Raw genomic sequence first — 23,810 nt, forward strand, 5'->3', positions numbered from 1 at the left:
CATTAATACTATACCATCTAAAGGAGTAACATTAACACTCTACCATCTAAAGGAGTAACATTAACACTCTACCATCTAAAGATAAGGAGTAACATTAACACTCTACCATCTAAAGGAGTAACATTAACACTCTACCATCTAAAGGAGTAACATTAACACTCTACCATCTAAAGGAAAGGAGTAACATTAACACTCTACCATCTAAAGGAGTAACATTAACACTCTACCATCTAAAGGAGTAACATTAACACTCTACCATCTAAAGGAGTAACATTAATACTATACCATCTAAAGGAGTAACATTAACACTCTACCATCTAAAGGAGTAACATTAATACTATACCATCTAAAGGTAAGGAGTAACATTAACACTCTACCATCTAAAGGAGTAACATTAACACTATACCATCTAAAGGAGTAACATTAATACTATACCATCTAAAGGAGTAACATTAACACTCTACCATCTAAAGATAAGGAGTAACATTAACACTCTACCATCTAAAGGAGTAACATTAACACTATACCCTCTAAAGGAGTAACATTAATACTCTACCATCTAAAGGAGTAACAATAACACTATACCATCTAAAGGAGTAACATTAACACTATACCATCTAAAGGAGTAACATTAACACTCTACCATCTAAAGGAGTAACATTAACACTCTACCATCTAAAGGAGTAACATTAACACTATACCATCTAAAGGAGTAACATTAACACTCTACCATCTAAAGGAGTAACATTAATACTCTACCATCTAAAGGAGTAACATTAACACTATACCATCTAAAGGAGTAACATTAACACTCTACCATCTAAAGGAGTAACATTAACACTCTACCATCTAAAGGAGTAACATTAACACTCTACCATCTAAAGGAGTAACATTAACACTCTACCATCTAAAGGAGTAACATTAACACTCTACCATCTAAAGGAGTAACATTAACACTCTACCATCTAAAGGAGTAACATTAATACTATACCATCTAAAGGAGTAACATTAACACTCTACCATCTAAAGGTAAGGAGTAACATTAACACTCTACCATCTAAAGGAGTAACATTAACACTCTACCATCTAAAGATAAGGAGTAACATTAACACTCTACCATCTAAAGGAGTAACATTACCACTCTACCATCTAAAGGAGTAACATTAATACTCTACCATCTAAAGGAGTAACATTAACTCTATACCATCTAAAGGAGTAACATTAACACTATACCATCTAAAGATAAGGAGTAACATTAATTCTCTACCATCTAAAGGAGTAACATTAACACTCTACCATCTAAAGGAGTAACATTAACACTATACCATCTAAAGATAAGGAGTAACATTAACACTCTACCATCTAAAGGAGTAACATTAACACTCTACAATCTAAAGGAGTAACATTAACACTCTACCATCTAAAGGAGTAACATTAACACTCTACCATCTAAAGGAGTAACATTAACACTATACCATCTAAAGGAGTAACATTAATACTATACCATCTAAAGGAGTAACATTAATAGTATACCATCTAAAGGAGTAACATTAACACTATACCATCTAAAGGAGTAACATTAACACTATACCATCTAAAGGAGTAACATTACCACTCTACCATCTAAAGGAGTAACATTAATACTATACCATCTAAAGGAGTAACATTAATAGTATACCATCTAAAGGTAAGGAGTAACATTAACACTATACCATCTAAAGGAGTAACATTAACACTCTACCATCTAAAGGAGTAACATTAACACTATACCATCTAAAGGAGTAACATTAATAGTATACCATCTAAAGGTAAGGAGTAACATTAACACTATACCATCTAAAGGAGTAACATTAACACTCTACCATCTAAAGGAGTAACATTAACACTATACCATCTAAAGGAGTAACATTAATACTATACCATCTAAAGGAGTAACATTAATAGTATACCATCTAAAGGAGTAACATTAACACTATACCATCTAAAGGAGTAACATTAACACTATACCATCTAAAGGAGTAACATTAACACTCTACCATCTAAAGGAGTAACATTAACACTCTACCATCTAAAGGAGTAACATTACCACTCTACCATCTAAAGGAGTAACATTAATACTATACCATCTAAAGGTAAGGAGTAACATTAACACTATACCATCTAAAGGTAAGGAGTAACATTAACACTATACCATCTAAAGGAGTAACATTAACACTCTACCATCTAAAGGAGTAACATTAACACTCTACCATCTAAAGGAGTAACATTAACACTCTACCATCTAAAGGAGTAACATTAATACTATACCATCTAAAGGAGTAACATTAATACTCTACCATCTAAAGGAGTAACATTAACACTCTACCATCTAAAGGAGTAACATTAACACTCTACCATCTAAAGGAGTAACATTAACACTCTACCATCTAAAGGAGTAACATTAAACTCTACCATCTAAAGGAGTAACATTAATACTATACCATCTAAAGGAGTAACATTAACACTCTACCATCTAAAGGAGTAACATTAACACTCTACCATCTAAAGATAAGGAGTAACATTAACACTCTACCATCTAAAGGAGTAACATTAACACTCTACCATCTAAAGGAGTAACATTAACACTCTACCATCTAAAGGAAAGGAGTAACATTAACACTCTACCATCTAAAGGAGTAACATTAACACTCTACCATCTAAAGGAGTAACATTAACACTCTACCATCTAAAGGAGTAACATTAATACTATACCATCTAAAGGAGTAACATTAACACTCTACCATCTAAAGGAGTAACATTAATACTATACCATCTAAAGGTAAGGAGTAACATTAACACTCTACCATCTAAAGGAGTAACATTAACACTATACCATCTAAAGGAGTAACATTAATACTATACCATCTAAAGGAGTAACATTAACACTCTACCATCTAAAGATAAGGAGTAACATTAACACTCTACCATCTAAAGGAGTAACATTAACACTATACCCTCTAAAGGAGTAACATTAATACTCTACCATCTAAAGGAGTAACAATAACACTATACCATCTAAAGGAGTAACATTAACACTATACCATCTAAAGGAGTAACATTAACACTCTACCATCTAAAGGAGTAACATTAACACTCTACCATCTAAAGGAGTAACATTAACACTATACCATCTAAAGGAGTAACATTAACACTCTACCATCTAAAGGAGTAACATTAATACTCTACCATCTAAAGGAGTAACATTAACACTATACCATCTAAAGGAGTAACATTAACACTCTACCATCTAAAGGAGTAACATTAACACTCTACCATCTAAAGGAGTAACATTAACACTCTACCATCTAAAGGAGTAACATTAACACTCTACCATCTAAAGGAGTAACATTAACACTCTACCATCTAAAGGAGTAACATTAACACTCTACCATCTAAAGGAGTAACATTAATACTATACCATCTAAAGGAGTAACATTAACACTCTACCATCTAAAGGTAAGGAGTAACATTAACACTCTACCATCTAAAGGAGTAACATTAACACTCTACCATCTAAAGATAAGGAGTAACATTAACACTCTACCATCTAAAGGAGTAACATTAACACTCTACCATCTAAAGGAGTAACATTAACACTCTACCATCTAAAGGAGTAACATTAACACTCTACCATCTAAAGGAGTAACATTAACACTCTACCATCTAAAGGAGTAACATTAACACTCTACCATCTAAAGGAGTAACATTAACACTCTACCATCTAAAGGAGTAACATTAATACTATACCATCTAAAGATAAGGAGTAACATTAACACTCTACCATCTAAAGGTAAGGAGTAACATTAACACTCTACCATCTAAAGGAGTAACATTAACACTCTACCATCTAAAGATAAGGAGTAACATTAATACTCTACCATCTAAAGGAGTAACATTAACACTCTACCATCTAAAGGAGTAACATTAACACTCTACCATCTAAAGGAGTAACATTAACACTCTACCATCTAAAGGAGTAACATTAACACTCTACCATCTAAAGGAGTAACATTAATACTATACCATCTAAAGGAGTAACATTAACACTCTACCATCTAAAGGAGTAACATTAATACTATACCATCTAAAGGTAAGGAGTAACATTAACACTCTACCATCTAAAGGAGTAACATTAACACTATACCATCTAAAGGAGTAACATTAATACTATACCATCTAAAGGAGTAACATTAACACTCTACCATCTAAAGATAAGGAGTAACATTAACACTCTACCATCTAAAGGAGTAACATTAACACTATACCCTCTAAAGGAGTAACATTAATACTCTACCATCTAAAGGAGTAACAATAACACTATACCATCTAAAGGAGTAACATTAACACTATACCATCTAAAGGAGTAACATTAACACTCTACCATCTAAAGGAGTAACATTAACACTCTACCATCTAAAGGAGTAACATTAACACTATACCATCTAAAGGAGTAACATTAACACTCTACCATCTAAAGGAGTAACATTAATACTCTACCATCTAAAGGAGTAACATTAACACTATACCATCTAAAGGAGTAACATTAACACTCTACCATCTAAAGGAGTAACATTAACACTCTACCATCTAAAGGAGTAACATTAACACTCTACCATCTAAAGGAGTAACATTAACACTCTACCATCTAAAGGAGTAACATTAACACTCTACCATCTAAAGGAGTAACATTAACACTCTACCATCTAAAGGAGTAACATTAATACTATACCATCTAAAGGTAAGGAGTAACATTAACACTATACCATCTAAAGGTAAGGAGTAACATTAACACTATACCATCTAAAGGAGTAACATTAACACTCTACCATCTAAAGGAGTAACATTAACACTCTACCATCTAAAGGAGTAACATTAACACTCTACCATCTAAAGGAGTAACATTAATACTATACCATCTAAAGGAGTAACATTAATACTCTACCATCTAAAGGAGTAACATTAACACTCTACCATCTAAAGGAGTAACATTAACACTCTACCATCTAAAGGAGTAACATTAACACTCTACCATCTAAAGGAGTAACATTAAACTCTACCATCTAAAGGAGTAACATTAATACTATACCATCTAAAGGAGTAACATTAACACTCTACCATCTAAAGGAGTAACATTAACACTCTACCATCTAAAGATAAGGAGTAACATTAACACTCTACCATCTAAAGGAGTAACATTAACACTCTACCATCTAAAGGAGTAACATTAACACTCTACCATCTAAAGGAAAGGAGTAACATTAACACTCTACCATCTAAAGGAGTAACATTAACACTCTACCATCTAAAGGAGTAACATTAACACTCTACCATCTAAAGGAGTAACATTAATACTATACCATCTAAAGGAGTAACATTAACACTCTACCATCTAAAGGAGTAACATTAATACTATACCATCTAAAGGTAAGGAGTAACATTAACACTCTACCATCTAAAGGAGTAACATTAACACTATACCATCTAAAGGAGTAACATTAATACTATACCATCTAAAGGAGTAACATTAACACTCTACCATCTAAAGATAAGGAGTAACATTAACACTCTACCATCTAAAGGAGTAACATTAACACTATACCCTCTAAAGGAGTAACATTAATACTCTACCATCTAAAGGAGTAACAATAACACTATACCATCTAAAGGAGTAACATTAACACTATACCATCTAAAGGAGTAACATTAACACTCTACCATCTAAAGGAGTAACATTAACACTCTACCATCTAAAGGAGTAACATTAACACTATACCATCTAAAGGAGTAACATTAACACTCTACCATCTAAAGGAGTAACATTAATACTCTACCATCTAAAGGAGTAACATTAACACTATACCATCTAAAGGAGTAACATTAACACTCTACCATCTAAAGGAGTAACATTAACACTCTACCATCTAAAGGAGTAACATTAACACTCTACCATCTAAAGGAGTAACATTAACACTCTACCATCTAAAGGAGTAACATTAACACTCTACCATCTAAAGGAGTAACATTAACACTCTACCATCTAAAGGAGTAACATTAATACTATACCATCTAAAGGAGTAACATTAACACTCTACCATCTAAAGGTAAGGAGTAACATTAACACTCTACCATCTAAAGGAGTAACATTAACACTCTACCATCTAAAGATAAGGAGTAACATTAACACTCTACCATCTAAAGGAGTAACATTAACACTCTACCATCTAAAGGAGTAACATTAACACTCTACCATCTAAAGGAGTAACATTAACACTCTACCATCTAAAGGAGTAACATTAACACTCTACCATCTAAAGGAGTAACATTAACACTCTACCATCTAAAGGAGTAACATTAACACTCTACCATCTAAAGGAGTAACATTAATACTATACCATCTAAAGATAAGGAGTAACATTAACACTCTACCATCTAAAGGTAAGGAGTAACATTAACACTCTACCATCTAAAGGAGTAACATTAACACTCTACCATCTAAAGATAAGGAGTAACATTAATACTCTACCATCTAAAGGAGTAACATTAACACTCTACCATCTAAAGGAGTAACATTAACACTCTACCATCTAAAGGAGTAACATTAACACTCTACCATCTAAAGGAGTAACATTAATACTATACCATCTAAAGGAGTAACATTAACACTCTACCATCTAAAGGAGTAACATTAACACTCTACCATCTAAAGGAGTAACATTAACACTCTACCATCTAAAGGAGTAACATTAACACTCTACCATCTAAAGGAGTAACATTAATACTATACCATCTAAAGGAGTAACATTAACACTTTACCATCTAAAGGAGTAACATTAACACTCTACCATCTAAAGGAGTAACATTAACACTATACCATCTAAAGGAGTAACATTAACACTCTACCATCTAAAGGAGTAACATTAACACTATACCATCTAAAGGAGTAACATTAACACTCTACCATCTAAAGGTAAGGAGTAACATTAACACTATACCATCTAAAGGAGTAACATTAACACTCTACCATCTAAAGGTAAGGAGTAACATTAACACTATACCATCTAAAGGAGTAACATTAACACTCTACCATATAAAGGTAAGGAGTAACATTAACACTATACCATCTAAAGGAGTAACATTAACACTCTACCATCTAAAGGAGTAACATTAATACTATACCATCTAAAGGAGTAACATTAACACTCTACCATCTAAAGGAGTAACATTAACACTCTACCATCTAAAGGAGTAACATTAACACTCTACCATCTAAAGGAGTAACATTAACACTATACCATCTAAAGGAGTAACATTAACACTCTACCATCTAAAGGAGTAACATTAATACTCTACCATCTAAAGGAGTAACATTAACACTATACCATCTAAAGGAGTAACATTAATACTCTACCATCCAAAGGAGTAACATTAACACTCTACCATCTAAAGGAGTAACATTAACACTCTACCATCTAAAGGAGTAACATTAACACTATACCATCTAAAGGAGTAACATTAATACTCTACCATCTAAAGGAGTAACATTAACACTCTACCATCTAAAGGAGTAACATTAACACTATACCATCTAAAGGAGTAACATTAACACTATACCATCTAAAGGAGTAACATTAATACTCTACCATCCAAAGGAGTAACATTAACACTCTACCATCTAAAGGAGTAACATTAACACTCTACCATCTAAAGGAGTAACATTAACACTCTACCATCCAAAGGAGTAACATTAACACTCTACCATCTAAAGGAGTAACATTAACACTCTACCATCTAAAGGAGTAACATTAACACTCTACCATCTAAAGGAGTAACATTAACACTATACCATCTAAAGGAGTAACATTAACACTCTACCATCTAAAGGAGTAACATTAACACTCTACCATCTAAAGGAGTAACATTAACACTCTACCATCTAAAGGAGTAACATTAACACTATACCATCTAAAGGAGTAACATTAACACTCTACCATCTAAAGATAAGGAGTAACATTAACACTATACCATCTAAAGGAGTAACATTAACACTCTACCATCTAAAGGAGTAACATTAACACTATACCATCTAAAGATAAGGAGTAACATTAACACTCTACCATCTAAAGGAGTAACATTAACACTCTACCATCTAAAGGAGTAACATTAACACTCTACCATCTAAAGGAGTAACATTAATACTATACCATCTAAAGGAGTAACATTAATAGTATACCATCTAAAGGAGTAACATTAACACTATACCATCTAAAGGAGTAACATTAACACTATACCATCTAAAGGAGTAACATTACCACTCTACCATCTAAAGGAGTAACATTAATACTATACCATCTAAAGGTAAGGAGTAACATTAACACTATACCATCTAAAGGTAAGGAGTAACATTAACACTATACCATCTAAAGGAGTAACATTAACACTCTACCATCTAAAGGAGTAACATTAACACTCTACCATCTAAAGGAGTAACATTAACACTCTACCATCTAAAGGAGTAACATTAATACTATACCATCTAAAGATAAGGAGTAACATTAACACTCTACCATCTAAAGGTAAGGAGTAACATTAACACTCTACCATCTAAAGGAGTAACATTAACACTCTACCATCTAAAGATAAGGAGTAACATTAATACTCTACCATCTAAAGGAGTAACATTAACACTCTACCATCTAAAGGAGTAACATTAACACTCTACCATCTAAAGGAGTAACATTAACACTCTACCATCTAAAGGAGTAACATTAATACTATACCATCTAAAGGAGTAACATTAACACTCTACCATCTAAAGGAGTAACATTAACACTCTACCATCTAAAGGAGTAACATTAACACTCTACCATCTAAAGGAGTAACATTAACACTCTACCATCTAAAGGAGTAACATTAATACTATACCATCTAAAGGAGTAACATTAACACTTTACCATCTAAAGGAGTAACATTAACACTCTACCATCTAAAGGAGTAACATTAACACTATACCATCTAAAGGAGTAACATTAACACTCTACCATCTAAAGGAGTAACATTAACACTATACCATCTAAAGGAGTAACATTAACACTCTACCATCTAAAGGTAAGGAGTAACATTAACACTATACCATCTAAAGGAGTAACATTAACACTCTACCATCTAAAGGTAAGGAGTAACATTAACACTATACCATCTAAAGGAGTAACATTAACACTCTACCATCTAAAGGTAAGGAGTAACATTAACACTATACCATCTAAAGGAGTAACATTAACACTCTACCATCTAAAGGAGTAACATTAATACTATACCATCTAAAGGAGTAACATTAACACTCTACCATCTAAAGGAGTAACATTAACACTCTACCATCTAAAGGAGTAACATTAACACTCTACCATCTAAAGGAGTAACATTAACACTATACCATCTAAAGGAGTAACATTAACACTCTACCATCTAAAGGAGTAACATTAATACTCTACCATCTAAAGGAGTAACATTAACACTATACCATCTAAAGGAGTAACATTAATACTCTACCATCCAAAGGAGTAACATTAACACTCTACCATCTAAAGGAGTAACATTAACACTATACCATCTAAAGGAGTAACATTAATACTCTACCATCTAAAGGAGTAACATTAACACTCTACCATCTAAAGGAGTAACATTAACACTATACCATCTAAAGGAGTAACATTAACACTATACCATCTAAAGGAGTAACATTAATACTCTACCATCCAAAGGAGTAACATTAACACTCTACCATCTAAAGGAGTAACATTAACACTCTACCATCTAAAGGAGTAACATTAACACTCTACCATCCAAAGGAGTAACATTAACACTCTACCATCTAAAGGAGTAACATTAACACTCTACCATCTAAAGGAGTAACATTAACACTCTACCATCTAAAGGAGTAACATTAACACTATACCATCTAAAGGAGTAACATTAACACTCTACCATCTAAAGGAGTAACATTAACACTCTACCATCTAAAGGAGTAACATTAACACTCTACCATCTAAAGGAGTAACATTAACACTATACCATCTAAAGGAGTAACATTAACACTCTACCATCTAAAGATAAGGAGTAACATTAACACTATACCATCTAAAGGAGTAACATTAACACTCTACCATCTAAAGGAGTAACATTAACACTATACCATCTAAAGATAAGGAGTAACATTAACACTCTACCATCTAAAGGAGTAACATTAACACTCTACCATCTAAAGGAGTAACATTAACACTCTACCATCTAAAGGAGTAACATTAATACTATACCATCTAAAGGAGTAACATTAATAGTATACCATCTAAAGGAGTAACATTAACACTATACCATCTAAAGGAGTAACATTAACACTATACCATCTAAAGGAGTAACATTACCACTCTACCATCTAAAGGAGTAACATTAATACTATACCATCTAAAGGTAAGGAGTAACATTAACACTATACCATCTAAAGGTAAGGAGTAACATTAACACTATACCATCTAAAGGAGTAACATTAACACTCTACCATCTAAAGGAGTAACATTAACACTATACCATCTAAAGGAGTAACATTAATACTATACCATCTAAAGGAGTAACATTAATAGTATACCATCTAAAGGAGTAACATTAACACTATACCATCTAAAGGAGTAACATTAACACTATACCATCTAAAGGAGTAACATTAACACTCTACCATCTAAAGGAGTAACATTAACACTCTACCATCTAAAGGAGTAACATTACCACTCTACCATCTAAAGGAGTAACATTAATACTATACCATCTAAAGGTAAGGAGTAACATTAACACTATACCATCTAAAGGTAAGGAGTAACATTAACACTATACCATCTAAAGGAGTAACATTAACACTCTACCATCTAAAGGAGTAACATTAACACTCTACCATCTAAAGGAGTAACATTAACACTCTACCATCTAAAGGAGTAACATTAATACTATACCATCTAAAGGAGTAACATTAATACTCTACCATCTAAAGGAGTAACATTAACACTCTACCATCTAAAGGAGTAACATTAACACTCTACCATCTAAAGGAGTAACATTAACACTCTACCATCTAAAGGAGTAACATTAAACTCTACCATCTAAAGGAGTAACATTAATACTATACCATCTAAAGGAGTAACATTAACACTCTACCATCTAAAGGAGTAACATTAACACTCTACCATCCAAAGGAGTAACATTAACACTCTACCATCTAAAGGAGTAACATTAACACTCTACCATCTAAAGGAGTAACATTAACACTATACCATCTAAAGGAGTAACATTTACACTTTACCATCTAAAGGTAAGGAGTAACATTAACACTCTACCATCTAAAGGAGTAACATTAACACTCTACCATCTAAAGGAGTAACATATACACTTTACCATCTAAAGGTAAGGAGTAACATTAACACTCTACCATCTAAAGGAGTAACATTAACACTCTACCATCTAAAGGAGTAACATTAACACTATACCATCTAAAGGAGTAACATTAACACTCTACCATCTAAAGGAGTAACATTAACACTCTACCATCTAAAGGAGTAACATTTACACTTTACCATCTAAAGGTAAGGAGTAACATTAACACTCTACCATCTAAAGGAGTAACATTTACACTTTACCATCTAAAGGTAAGGAGTAACATTAACACTCTACCATCTAAAGGAGTAACATTAACACTCTACCATCTAAAGGAGTAACATTAACACTCTACCATCTAAAGGAGTAACATTAACACTATACCATCTAAAGGAGTAACATTAACACTCTACCATCTAAAGGAGTAACATTAACACTCTACCATCTAAAGGAGTAACATTAACACTCTACCATCTAAAGGAGTAACATTAATACTATACCATCTAAAGGAGTAACATTAATACTATACCATCTAAAGGAGTAACATTAAAACTATACCATCTAAAGGAGTAACATTAATACTATACCATCTAAAGGAGTAACATTAATACTATACCATCTAAAGGAGTAACATTAACACTCTACCATCTAAAGGAGTAACATTAACACTATACCATCTAAAGGAGTAACATTAACACTATACCATCTAAAGGTAAGGAGTAACATTAACACTCTACCATCTAAAGGAGTAACATTAATACTATACCATCTAAAGGAGTAACATTAACACTCTACCATCTAAAGGAGTAACATTAATACTATACCATCTAAAGGAGTAACATTAACACTCTACCATCTAAAGGAGTAACATTAATACTATACCATCTAAAGGAGTAACATTAACACTCTACCATCTAAAGGAGTAACATTAATACTATACCATCTAAAGGAGTAACATTAACACTCTACCATCTAAAGGAGTAACATTAACACTCTACCATCTAAAGGAGTAACATTAATACTATACCATCTAAAGATAAGGAGTAACATTAACACTCTACCATCTAAAGGAGTAACATTAACACTCTACCATCTAAAGGAGTAACATTAACACTCTACCATCTAAAGGAGTAACATTAACACTGTAGCATCTAAAGGAGTAACATTAATACTCTACCATCTAAAGGAGTAACATTAATACTCTACCATCTAAAGGAGTAACATTAACACTCTACCATCTAAAGGAGTAACATTAACACTCTACCATCTAAAGGAGTAACATTAACACTCTACCATCTAAAGATAAGGAGTAACATTAACACTATACCATCTAAAGGAGTAACATTAACACTCTACCATCTAAAGGAGTAACATTAACACTCTACCATCTAAAGGAGTAACATTAACACTCTACCATCTAAAGGAGTAACATTAACACTCTACCATCTAAAGGAGTAACATTAATACTATACCATCTAAAGGAGTAACATTAATACTATACCATCTAAAGGAGTAACATTAATACTCTACCATCTAAAGGAGTAACATTAACACTCTACCATCTAAAGGAGTAACATTACCTCTCTACCATCTAAAGGAGTAACATTAACACTATACCATCTAAAGGAGTAACATTAATACTATACCATCTAAAGGAGTAACATTAACACTCTACCATCTAAAGGAGTAACATTAACACTCTACCATCTAAAGATAAGGAGTAACATTAACACTATACCATCTAAAGGAGTAACATTAACACTCTACCATCTAAAGGAGTAACATTAACACTCTACCATCTAAAGGAGTAACATTAATACTATACCATCTAAAGGAGTAACATTAATACTATACCATCTAAAGGAGTAACATTAATACTCTACCATCTAAAGGAGTAACATTAACACTCTACCATCTAAAGGAGTAACATTACCTCTCTACCATCTAAAGGAGTAACATTAACACTATACCATCTAAAGGAGTAACATTAACACTCTACCATCTAAAGGAGTGACATTAACACTATACCATCTAAAGTGTTCATGATATTTAATACTGAAAACACCGACAAAACAACAAAATTTAAACGAACGTAAAGTTCTGCAGGGCTAGACCGCAACTGTGCAAAAACAAGATCCCACAAACTAGGGTGGAAAACAGGCTGCCTAAGTATGATTCCCAATCAGAGACAACTATAGACAGCTGCCTCTGGTTGGGAACCATACCCGGCCAACAAAGAAATAGAAAACTAGAATGCCCACCCTAGTCACACCCTGACCTAAGCAAAGAGATAAATAAAAAGGCTCTCTAAGGTCAGGGCGTGACAGTAACATTAAAGGCGGGACACCTGTCGACTTCTTCCGGTTAAACTGGAAGGCGCGCAATTTAAATAATCATAAAAATTATGGATATTAAACATTTAGGTACATACCAGTGTCTTATATCGGTTAAAAGATGAATGTCTTGTCCATCTAACTGCACTGTCCGATTTACAGTAGGCCTTACAGTGAAAGCATGCCATGAGATTGTTTGAGGACGGTGCCCCACATCAAAATATTTTCCAACCAGCACAGACTTCATAAAAATCACAAATAGCGAACAAATATTCACTTTTTGAAAATCTTCCTCTGATTTGTCATCCAAAGGGTTCCAGCTACAACATGCATGGTAGTTTTGTTGGATAAAATCCTTCTTTATATCCCAAAAAGTCTGTTTTTAGTTGACGCCATCGATTTGAGTAATCCACTCATTCAACATGCAGACAAAGGAATCCAAAAAGCTACCGCTAAACTTTGTTAAAACAAGTCAAACTACGTTTCTATTTAATCCTCAGATACCCTAAAATGTAAATAAACTATAATATTTCATACAGAACGAAGTATGTTCAATAGAAAAGCAAAATTAGCAGGTGCGCGTCCTCTTCGTCGCGTGCGCACAGACTGATTTCTGACTCCCACTACCAAAAGTCTAAATTCTTCCTCGTTTGTGAAGAAACAAGCCTGAATCCTTGAACAAAGACTAGTGACATCTAGTGGAATTGCAATCTGGGAGCTGGATTTGGATATAAATTCCATTGGAAGAACATGGGCTCTCAAAAAAAGAAATTCTCCTACCATATCAATTGTGTTATAGTCTCATACATTATTAGAACATTTCTACAAACTTCAACGTGTTTTCTATACAATGGTGCCAATTATATGCATATCCTGGCTTCTGGGACTGGCAGTTTACTTTGGGCACGTCAGTCAGACAGGAAGTGGAGAGAAATAGCCTGAAGAAGTTAATCCCCCTGCAAAGTCCCTGTAGCCGGACAGTTTTATCATGACTTCTAGAAAGACATGCTGTCAGCTCAACTATATAAAGCTGTCGCTCATTCAGCCGATAGTAACTTACAACCGGTTCTCTCCACTAAGAAACAAATTAGAGCCTTCTCAGGTCTCTCCTCCACCAGTTACCCGCTATATTAGACTTTAAAATAATCATCCAGAGATCATACACTGTTTACCATGGGGCAGGGCTACCGACGTTAAGGCTAATCTGAAGATCCTACACTGTTTACCAGGGGGCAGGGCTACCGACGTTAAGGCTAATCTGAAGATGGTGCTGGCTGAGGCTAAAACTGTCGAGTGTAGAGAGTATAGGGATATTGTTATCCACGTCGGCACCAACGATGTTTGGGTGAAACAATCTGAGGTCACCAAGCACAACATAGCTTCGTGTAAAATCAGCTAGAAAGATGTGTCGGCATTGAGTAATTGTCTCTGGCCTCCTACCAGTTAGGGGGAGTGATGAGCTCTACAGCAAAGTCTCACAACTCAATCACTGGTTGAAAACTGTTTTCTACCCCTCCCAAAATATATCATTTGCAGATAAGTGGTCAACAAGCCTGGCCTGTTGAGGAGTGATGGACTCCATCCTAGCTGCTCTCATCTTATCTACCAACATAGACAGGGCTCTAACTCCTCTAGCTCCACAATGAGATAGGGTGCAGGCCAGGCAGCAGGCTGTTAGCCACCCTGCTAGCTTAGTGGAGTCTGCCACTAGCACAGTCAGTGTAGTCAGCTCAGCTATCCCCATTGAGACCGTGTCTGTGCCTCGATCTAGGTTGAGCAAAACTAAACATGGCGGTGTTCGCCTTAGCAATCTCACTGGAATAAAGACCTTCTCTATTCCTGTCATTATTGAAAGAGATTGTGATATCTCAAAATAGGGCTACTTAATGTTAGATCCCTCACTTCCAAGGCTGTCATTGTCAATGAACTAATCACTGATCATAATCTTGATGTGATTGGCCTGACTGAAACATGGCTTAAGCCTAATGAATTTACAGTGTTAAATGAGGCCTCACCTTCTGGTTACACTAGTGACCATATCTCCCGTGCATCCCGCAAAGGCTGAGGTGTTGATAACATTTTTTAAAGCAAAATAAAAATAAATGACTGCATTTTTGTCTTTTGAGCTAGTCATGAAATCTATGCAGCCTACTCAATCACAATCTACTTACAGGCCCTAACCAACAGGTGACCTTACCGTGTAATGGTTACTTACAGGCCCTAACCAACAGGCGACCTTACCGTGTAATGGTTACTTACAGGCCCTAACCAACAGGTGACCTTACCGTGTAATGGTTACTTACAGGCCCTAACCAACAGGTGACCTTACCGTGTAATGCTTACTTACAGGCCCTAACCAACAGGTGACCTTACCGTGTAATGCTTACTTACAGGCCCTAACCAACAGGTGACCTTACCGTGTAATGGTTACTTACAGGCTCTAACCAACAGGTGACCTTACCGTGTAATGCTTACTTACAGGCTCTAACCAACAGGTGACCTTACCGTGTAATGCTTACTTACAGGCCCTAACCAACAGGTGACCTTACCGTGTAATGGTTACTTACAGGCCCTAACCAACAGGTGACCTTACCGTGTAATGCTTACTTACAGGCTCTAACCAACAGGTGACCTTACCGTGTAATGCTTACTTACAGGCTCTAACCAACAGGTGACCTTACCGTGTAATGCTTACTTACAGGCTCTAACCAACAGGTGACCTTACCGTGTAATGCTTACTTACAGGCTCTAACCAACAGGTGACCTTACCGTGTAATGCTTACTTACAGGCCCTAACCAACAGGTGACCTTACCGTGTAATGGTTACTTACAGGCCCTAACCAACAGGTGACCTTACCGTGTAATGGTTACTTACAGGCCCTAACCAACAGGCGACCTTACCGTGTAATGGTTACTTACAGGCCCTAACCAACAGGCGACCTTACCGTGTAATGGTTACTTACAGGCCCTAACCAACAGGTGACCTTACCGTGTAATGGTTACTTACAGGCCCTAACCAACAGGTGACCTTACCGTGTAATGGTTACTTACAGGCCCTAACCAACAGGTGACCTTACCGTGTAATGCTTACTTACAGGCCCTAACCAACAGGTGACCTTACCGTCTAATGCTTACTTACAGGCCCTAACCAACAGGTGACCTTACCGTGTAATGGTTACTTACAGGCCCTAACCAACAGGTGACCTTACCGTGTAATGGTTACTTACAGGCCCTAACCAACAGGTGACCTTACCGTGTAATGGTTACTTACAGGCCCTAACCAACAGGTGACCTTACCGTGTAATGCTTACTTACAGGCTCTAACCAACAGGTAACCTTACCGTGTAATGCTTACTTACAGGCTCTAACCAACAGGTGACCTTACCGTGTAATGCTTACTTACAGGCCCTAACCAACAGGTGACCTTACCGTGTAATGGTTACTTACAGGCCCTAACCAACAGGTGACGTTACCGTGTAATGGTTACTTACAGGCCCTAACCAACAGGTGACCTTACCGTGTAATGGTTACTTACAGGCCCTAACCAACAGGTGACCTTACCGTGTAATGGTTACTTACAGGCCCTAACCAACAGGTGACCTTACCGTGTAATGGTTACTTACAGGCCCTAACCAACAGGTGACCTTACCGTCTAATGCTTACTTACAGGCCCTAACCAACAGGTGACCTTACCGTGTAATGGTTACTTACAGGCCCTAACCAACAGGTGACCTTACCGTGTAATGGTTACTTACAGGCCCTAACCAACAGGTGACCTTACCGTGTAATGGTTACTTACAGGCCCTAACCAACAGGTGACCTTACCGTGTAATGCTTACTTACAGGCTCTAACCAACAGCGCAGTTCAAGAAGAGTTAAGAAAATATTTACAAAATAAACTGAAGTAAAAAATAATACAAAGTAACACTTTGAATAACAATAAGAATAACAATAGCAAGGTTTACCGAGTCAGTGTGTGGGGGTACAGGTTAGTCGATGTAATTTGTACATGTAGATAGGGGTAAAGTGACAATGCATAGATAAAAAAACAGCGAGTAGTAGTAGCAGTGTACAAAACAAATGGAGGGGGGGAGGGTGTCAATGTAAATAGTCCGGTGGCCATTTGATTAATTGTTCTTCTGGCTGTTAATCTACTTGGTCACCATCCCGGATCCGGGAGCCCTCATCAGTAAAAAAGCTGACTAGCATAGCCTAGCATAGCACCACAAGTAAATACTAGCATATAAATATCATGAAATCACAAGTCCAAGACACCAAATGAAAGATACACATCTTGTGAATCCAGCCATCATTTCATTTTCATGATCATTTCCAAATTTTTAAATGTTTTACAGCGAAAACACAATATGTATTTCTATTAGCTAACCAAAATAGCAAAAGACTCAACCGCATATTTTCACAATTTTTTTACCGCATAGGTAGCTATCACAAAACCGACCAAATAGAGATATAATTAGTCACTAACCAAGAAACAACTTCATCAGATGACAGTCTTATAACATGTTATACAATAAATCTATGTTTTGTTCGAAAATGTGCATTTTTGAGGTATAAATCATAGTTTTACATTGCAGCTACCATAAAAAATATCACCAAAGCAGCCGGAATAATTACAGAGAGCAACGTGAAATGCCTAAATACTCATCATAAAACATTTATGAAAAATGCATGGTGTACAGCAAATGAAAGATAAACATCTTGTGATTCCAGCCAATATTTCAGATTTTTTAAGTGTTTTACAGCGAAAACACAATATAGCATTATATTAGCTTACCACAATAGCCAACCACACAACCGCATTCATTCACCGCAAAGGTAGCGATCGCAAAAGATATAAAATTATTCACTAACCTTGACAAACTTCTTCAGATGACAGTCCTATAACATCATGTTACACAATACATATACATATATGTTTTGTTCGAAAATGTGCATATTTAGCGGTACAAATCGTGGTTTTGCAATGTGAATACGTAGCCAAACTGCACAAAATTATCCGGATATATTTCTGACACTCACCTAATCTAATCAAAGAATTCATCATAAACTTTACTAAAAAATACATGTTGTACAGCAAATGAAAGATACACTGGTTCTTAATGCAATCGCCGTGTTAGATTTTTAAAAATAACTTTAGTACGACATACAGCTTATGTTATAGCGAGACAGCGCCTGCAATGAGGGCGGAAAATAGAACTAAACATTTTACACAGAAATACGAAATAACGTCATAAATGGTTCCTACTTTTGCTGAGCTTGCATCAGAATCTTGTACAAGGAGTCCTTTGTCCAGAATAAATCGTTGTTTGGTTTTAGAATGTCCTCTTCGCCTGTCGAATTAGCAACCTTAGCTAGCCAAGTGGCGAAGATGTCCATCTTCACCAAACGCAGAGAACGGAAAATGCCAAAACTCCCGATAAACGTTCAATAATCTGATAAAACTATATTGAAAAAACATACTTTACGATGATATTATCACATGTATCAAATAAAATCAAAGCCGGAGTTATTAGACGTCTATACCGAACGCTTTTCAGAAGCCAATGCAGATGTCCCAAAGGAAATTGGGGTCACGTCATTCCAAGAGCTCTTGTTCGACCTCAGATCAAGCTAGACGCCCCATTCCACCTCACACTGCCTGTTGACATCTAGTGGAAGGCGTATGAAGTGCATGTATATCCATAGATTTCAAGCAATTGAATAGGATGGCCCTGGAACAGAGCCTCGATTTCAGATTTTTCACTTCCTGTCAGGAAGTTTGCTGCAAAATGAGTTCTGTTTTACTCACAGATATAATTCAAACGGTTTTAGAAAGTTGAGAGTGTTTTCTATCCAATAGTAATAATAAGGATCTGGGGACCCATGCCAAATCTTTTCAGTCTCCTGAGGGGGAAAGATGTTGTTGTGCCCTCTTCACAACTGTCTTGGTGTGTTTGGGCCATGATAGTTCATTGGTGATGTGGACACCAAGGAACTTGAAACTCTCGACCCGCTCCACTACAGCCACGTTGATGTTAATGGGGGCGTGCTCAGTCCTCCTTTTCCTGTAGTCCACAATCAGCTCCTTTGTCTTGCTCATATTGAGGGAGAGGTTGTTGTCCTGGCACCACACTGCCAGGTCTCTGACCTCCTCCCTATAGGCTGTGTCATCATTGTAGGTGTTCAGGCCTACCACTGTTGTGTTGTACACAAACTTAATGATGGTATTGGAGTCATATTTGGCCGTGCAGTTGTGGGTGAACAGGGAGTAAGGAGGGGACTAAGTACACACCCCTGAGGGGCCCCAGTGTTGAGGATCAACGTGGCAGACGTGTTGTTTCCTCCCTTACCACCTGGGGGCGGCCAATTAGGAAGTCCTGGATCAGGTTGCAAAGAAAGGTGTTTAGTCGAAGTGATGAATTCATGAACTTCTTCAATGAAAATAAATAAATAAATAATAAATTGAATCTGCATATTTCTCCAAAGCTTAGTTGGCCTGAGTCTGCAAAGAACTGCCAGGACCTAGGATAAATGGAGACACACAAGTTTTTTAATCAAGCTTCTCGTGACACATTCATGAAAATAGTCGTGGCCTCTAAACGGTCAAGCTGCATACTGGATCCCATTTCAACTGAACTACTGAAAGAGCTGCTTCCTGTGCTTGGCCCTCCTATATTGAACATAATAAATGGCTCCCTATCCACCAGATGTGTACCAAACTCACTAAAAGTGGCAGTAATAAAGCCTCTCTTGGACTCTAATCACCATTGCCACCTGAAGATAAAAGCCAGTGTTCTGCCCCAAGAGGAGATGAAGATTGAGAGAGGAGAGATTTGGAGTAGAGATTTGGAGTAGAGATTTGGAGATTGAGAGAGAAAAATTAGATTGTGATATAGTGTTGGTTGTGTATCAGAAAGTGTGGTATGTACTGTTGTTGTTGGTAGCAGTTTTGCTATGTCCTGTGTTTGTGAGTGTTTGTGAAATCGTTAATAATTACTCTGTTTCATTTGTTCCCAGGGGGGAAGGAGAAGGCACTTTGGGAGTGCTTAGGCAAGAGGCCCGCGGGCATACATATACCCGTAGTATATTTACTGTCTAGGCACACTAGGTAAGACCTGGGCGGACCACCCCCTGTATTTTGGTTAGGGCACCAGGCGGTGTTAAGTTAGGTAAGTTAAGTGGGTAGGCAGGTTAGATAGGAGAGGGGGAACTTTGATATTTACTTTCTTTGCTTTGGTTCCGTCCAGCCCCTTTTCCCCATATTACCGTGTAAGAAAATAAATCCAAGTAAACGGTAAAATCTGCTTTTGTGTCATCCTTGCTCGCATCTACAGTCCATACCTCTTGCACTTCAGAGAGTTGAGTTGTAGCAGGGAGTTGCGTTCCCTCTTCTCAGAGGCGTGCGTAACATACTCCACCTGGACTACATGACCTGATCACTCTGTTATTCTACTACACCTGGACTACATGACCAGATCACTGTTATTCTACTACACCTGGACTACATGACCTGATCCCTCTGTTATTCTACTACACCTGGACTACATGACCTGATCACTCTGTTAATCTACTACACCTGGACTACATGACCAGATGACTCTGTTATTCTACTCCACCTGGACTACATGACCTTATCACTCTGTTATTCTACTCCACCTGGACTACATGACCAGATCACTGTTATTCTACTACACCTGGACTACACCTGGACTACATGACCTGATCACTCTGTTATTCTACTACACCTGGACTACATGACCTGATCACTCTGTTATTCTACTACACCTGGATTACATGACCAGATCACTGTTATTCTACTACACCTGGATTACATGACCAGATCACTGTTATTCTACTACACCTGGATTACATGACCAGATCACTGTTATTCTACTCCACCTGGACTACATGACCTGATCACTCTGTTATTCTACTACACCTGGACTACACCTGGACTACATGACCTGATCACTCTGTTATTCTACTCCACCTGGACTACATGACCTGATCACTCTGTTATTCTACTCCACCTGGACTACATGACCTGATCACTGTTATTCTACTACACCTGGACTACATGACCAGATCCCTGTTATTCTACTACACCTGGACTACATGACCAGATCCCTCTGTTATTCTACTACACCTGGACTACATGACCAGATCACTGTTATTCTACTCCACCTGGACTACATGACCTGATCACTCTGTTATTCTACTACACCTGGATTACATGACCAGATCACTGTTATTCTACTACACCTGGATTACATGACCAGATCACTGTTATTCTACTCCACCTGGACTACATGACCTGATCACTCTGTTATTCTACTACACCTGGACTACACCTGGACTACATGACCAGATGACTCTGTTATTCTACTCCACCTGGACTACATGACCTGATCACTCTGTTATTCTACTCCACCTGGACTACATGACCTGATCACTGTTATTCTACTACACCTGGACTACATGACCAGATCCCTGTTATTCTACTACACCTGGACTACATGACCAGATCCCTCTGTTATTCTACTACACCTGGACTACATGACCAGATCACTGTTATTCTACTCCACCTGGACTACATGACCAGATCACTGTTATTCTACTCCACCTGGACTACATGACCTGATCACTCTGTTATTCTACTACACCTGGACTACATGACCAGATCACTGTTATTCTACTACACCTGGACTACAGCTGTCATGACCTGATCACTCTGTTATTCTACTCCACCTGGACTACATGACCAGATCACTCTGTTATCCTCTCTTGGGTAGGGGGCAGTATTTTCACCTCCGAATGAATAAAGTTCCCAAAGTAAACTGCCTGTTACTCAGGCCCAGACGCTAGGATATCCATATAATTGGTAGATTTGGATAGAAAACACTCTAAAGTTTCCAAAACTGTTAAAACAATGTCTGTGAGTATAACAGAACTGATATGGCAGGCGAAAACCCCGAGGACAAACCATCCAGGAAGTGGAATTATTTTCATGTGGCTGTTTTTTAACTCAATGCCTATAGATAATCCAATGGGTTAGGAAGCAGATTGCAGTTCCTATGGCTTCCACTAGATGTCAACAGTCTTTCGACATGGTTTCAGGCTTTTATTTTGAAAAACGATGAGTAAACAGCCATTTTGGTCAGAGGACCTGATTCGGGCACGCCGTTTCTTATTTTTCCTTTCTATGGAAAACGGTATTATCCGGTTGGAATATTATTGATTATGAAGACAATAAACAACCTGATGATTAATTATAATCTACCTACTATGTCCCAAAAGGAACCCTATTCGCTATACAGTGCACTACTTTTGACCAGAGGGCTCTATGTATGGAATAGGGTGCCTGGGCCCTGGTCAAAAGCAGTGCACTATGTAGGGAATAGGGTGCCTGGGCCATGGTTAAAAACAGTACACTATGTAGGGAATAGGGTGCCTGGGGCCTGGTTAAAAGTAGTGCACTATGAAAAATGAAACAAAAACCACATGGTGCAGATGTATATCATGTCGAGCGGTACTGCAGTGGGGGGTCACCTGAGGGAGTGACGGATAGGGCCCTCAGAGGGAGTGGCGGATAGGACCCTCCCTCTGAGGGAGTGGCGGACAGGGCCCTCCATCTGAGGGAGTGGCGGACAGGGCCCTCTGAGGGAGTGGTGGACAGGGCCCTCTGAGGGAGTGGTGGACAGGGCCCTCTGAGGGAGTGGTGGACAGGTCCCTCTGAGAGAGTGGTGGACAGGTCCCTCTGATGGAGTGGTGGACAGGGCCCTCCCTCTGAGGGAGTGGTGGATAGGGCCCTCAGAGGGAGTGGCGGATAGGGCCCTCAGAGGGAGTGGCGGATAGGGCCCTCAGAGGGAGTGGCGGATAGGGCCCTCAGAGGGAGTGGCGGATAGGGCCCTCAGAGGGAGTGGCGGATAGGGCCCTCCCTCTGAGGGAGTGGTGGACAGGGCCCTCTGAGGGAGTGGTGGACAGGGCCCTCTGAGGGAGTGGTGGACAGGGCCCTCTGAGGGA

General features: G+C 37.4%; 1 protein-coding gene across 1 annotated transcript in view; it reads right to left on the bottom strand.

The window, feature by feature from the left end:
* LOC129820324 (angiopoietin-2-like) overlaps nucleotides 1-23,810 on the bottom strand; it is a 101,339-nt gene that overhangs the window by 71,236 nt on the left and 6,293 nt on the right. The gene's annotated exons all lie outside the window — the stretch shown is intronic.

This window comes from Salvelinus fontinalis, chromosome 22 (assembly GCF_029448725.1).
Source record: "Salvelinus fontinalis isolate EN_2023a chromosome 22, ASM2944872v1, whole genome shotgun sequence".
Taxonomy (NCBI): domain Eukaryota; kingdom Metazoa; phylum Chordata; class Actinopteri; order Salmoniformes; family Salmonidae; genus Salvelinus; species Salvelinus fontinalis.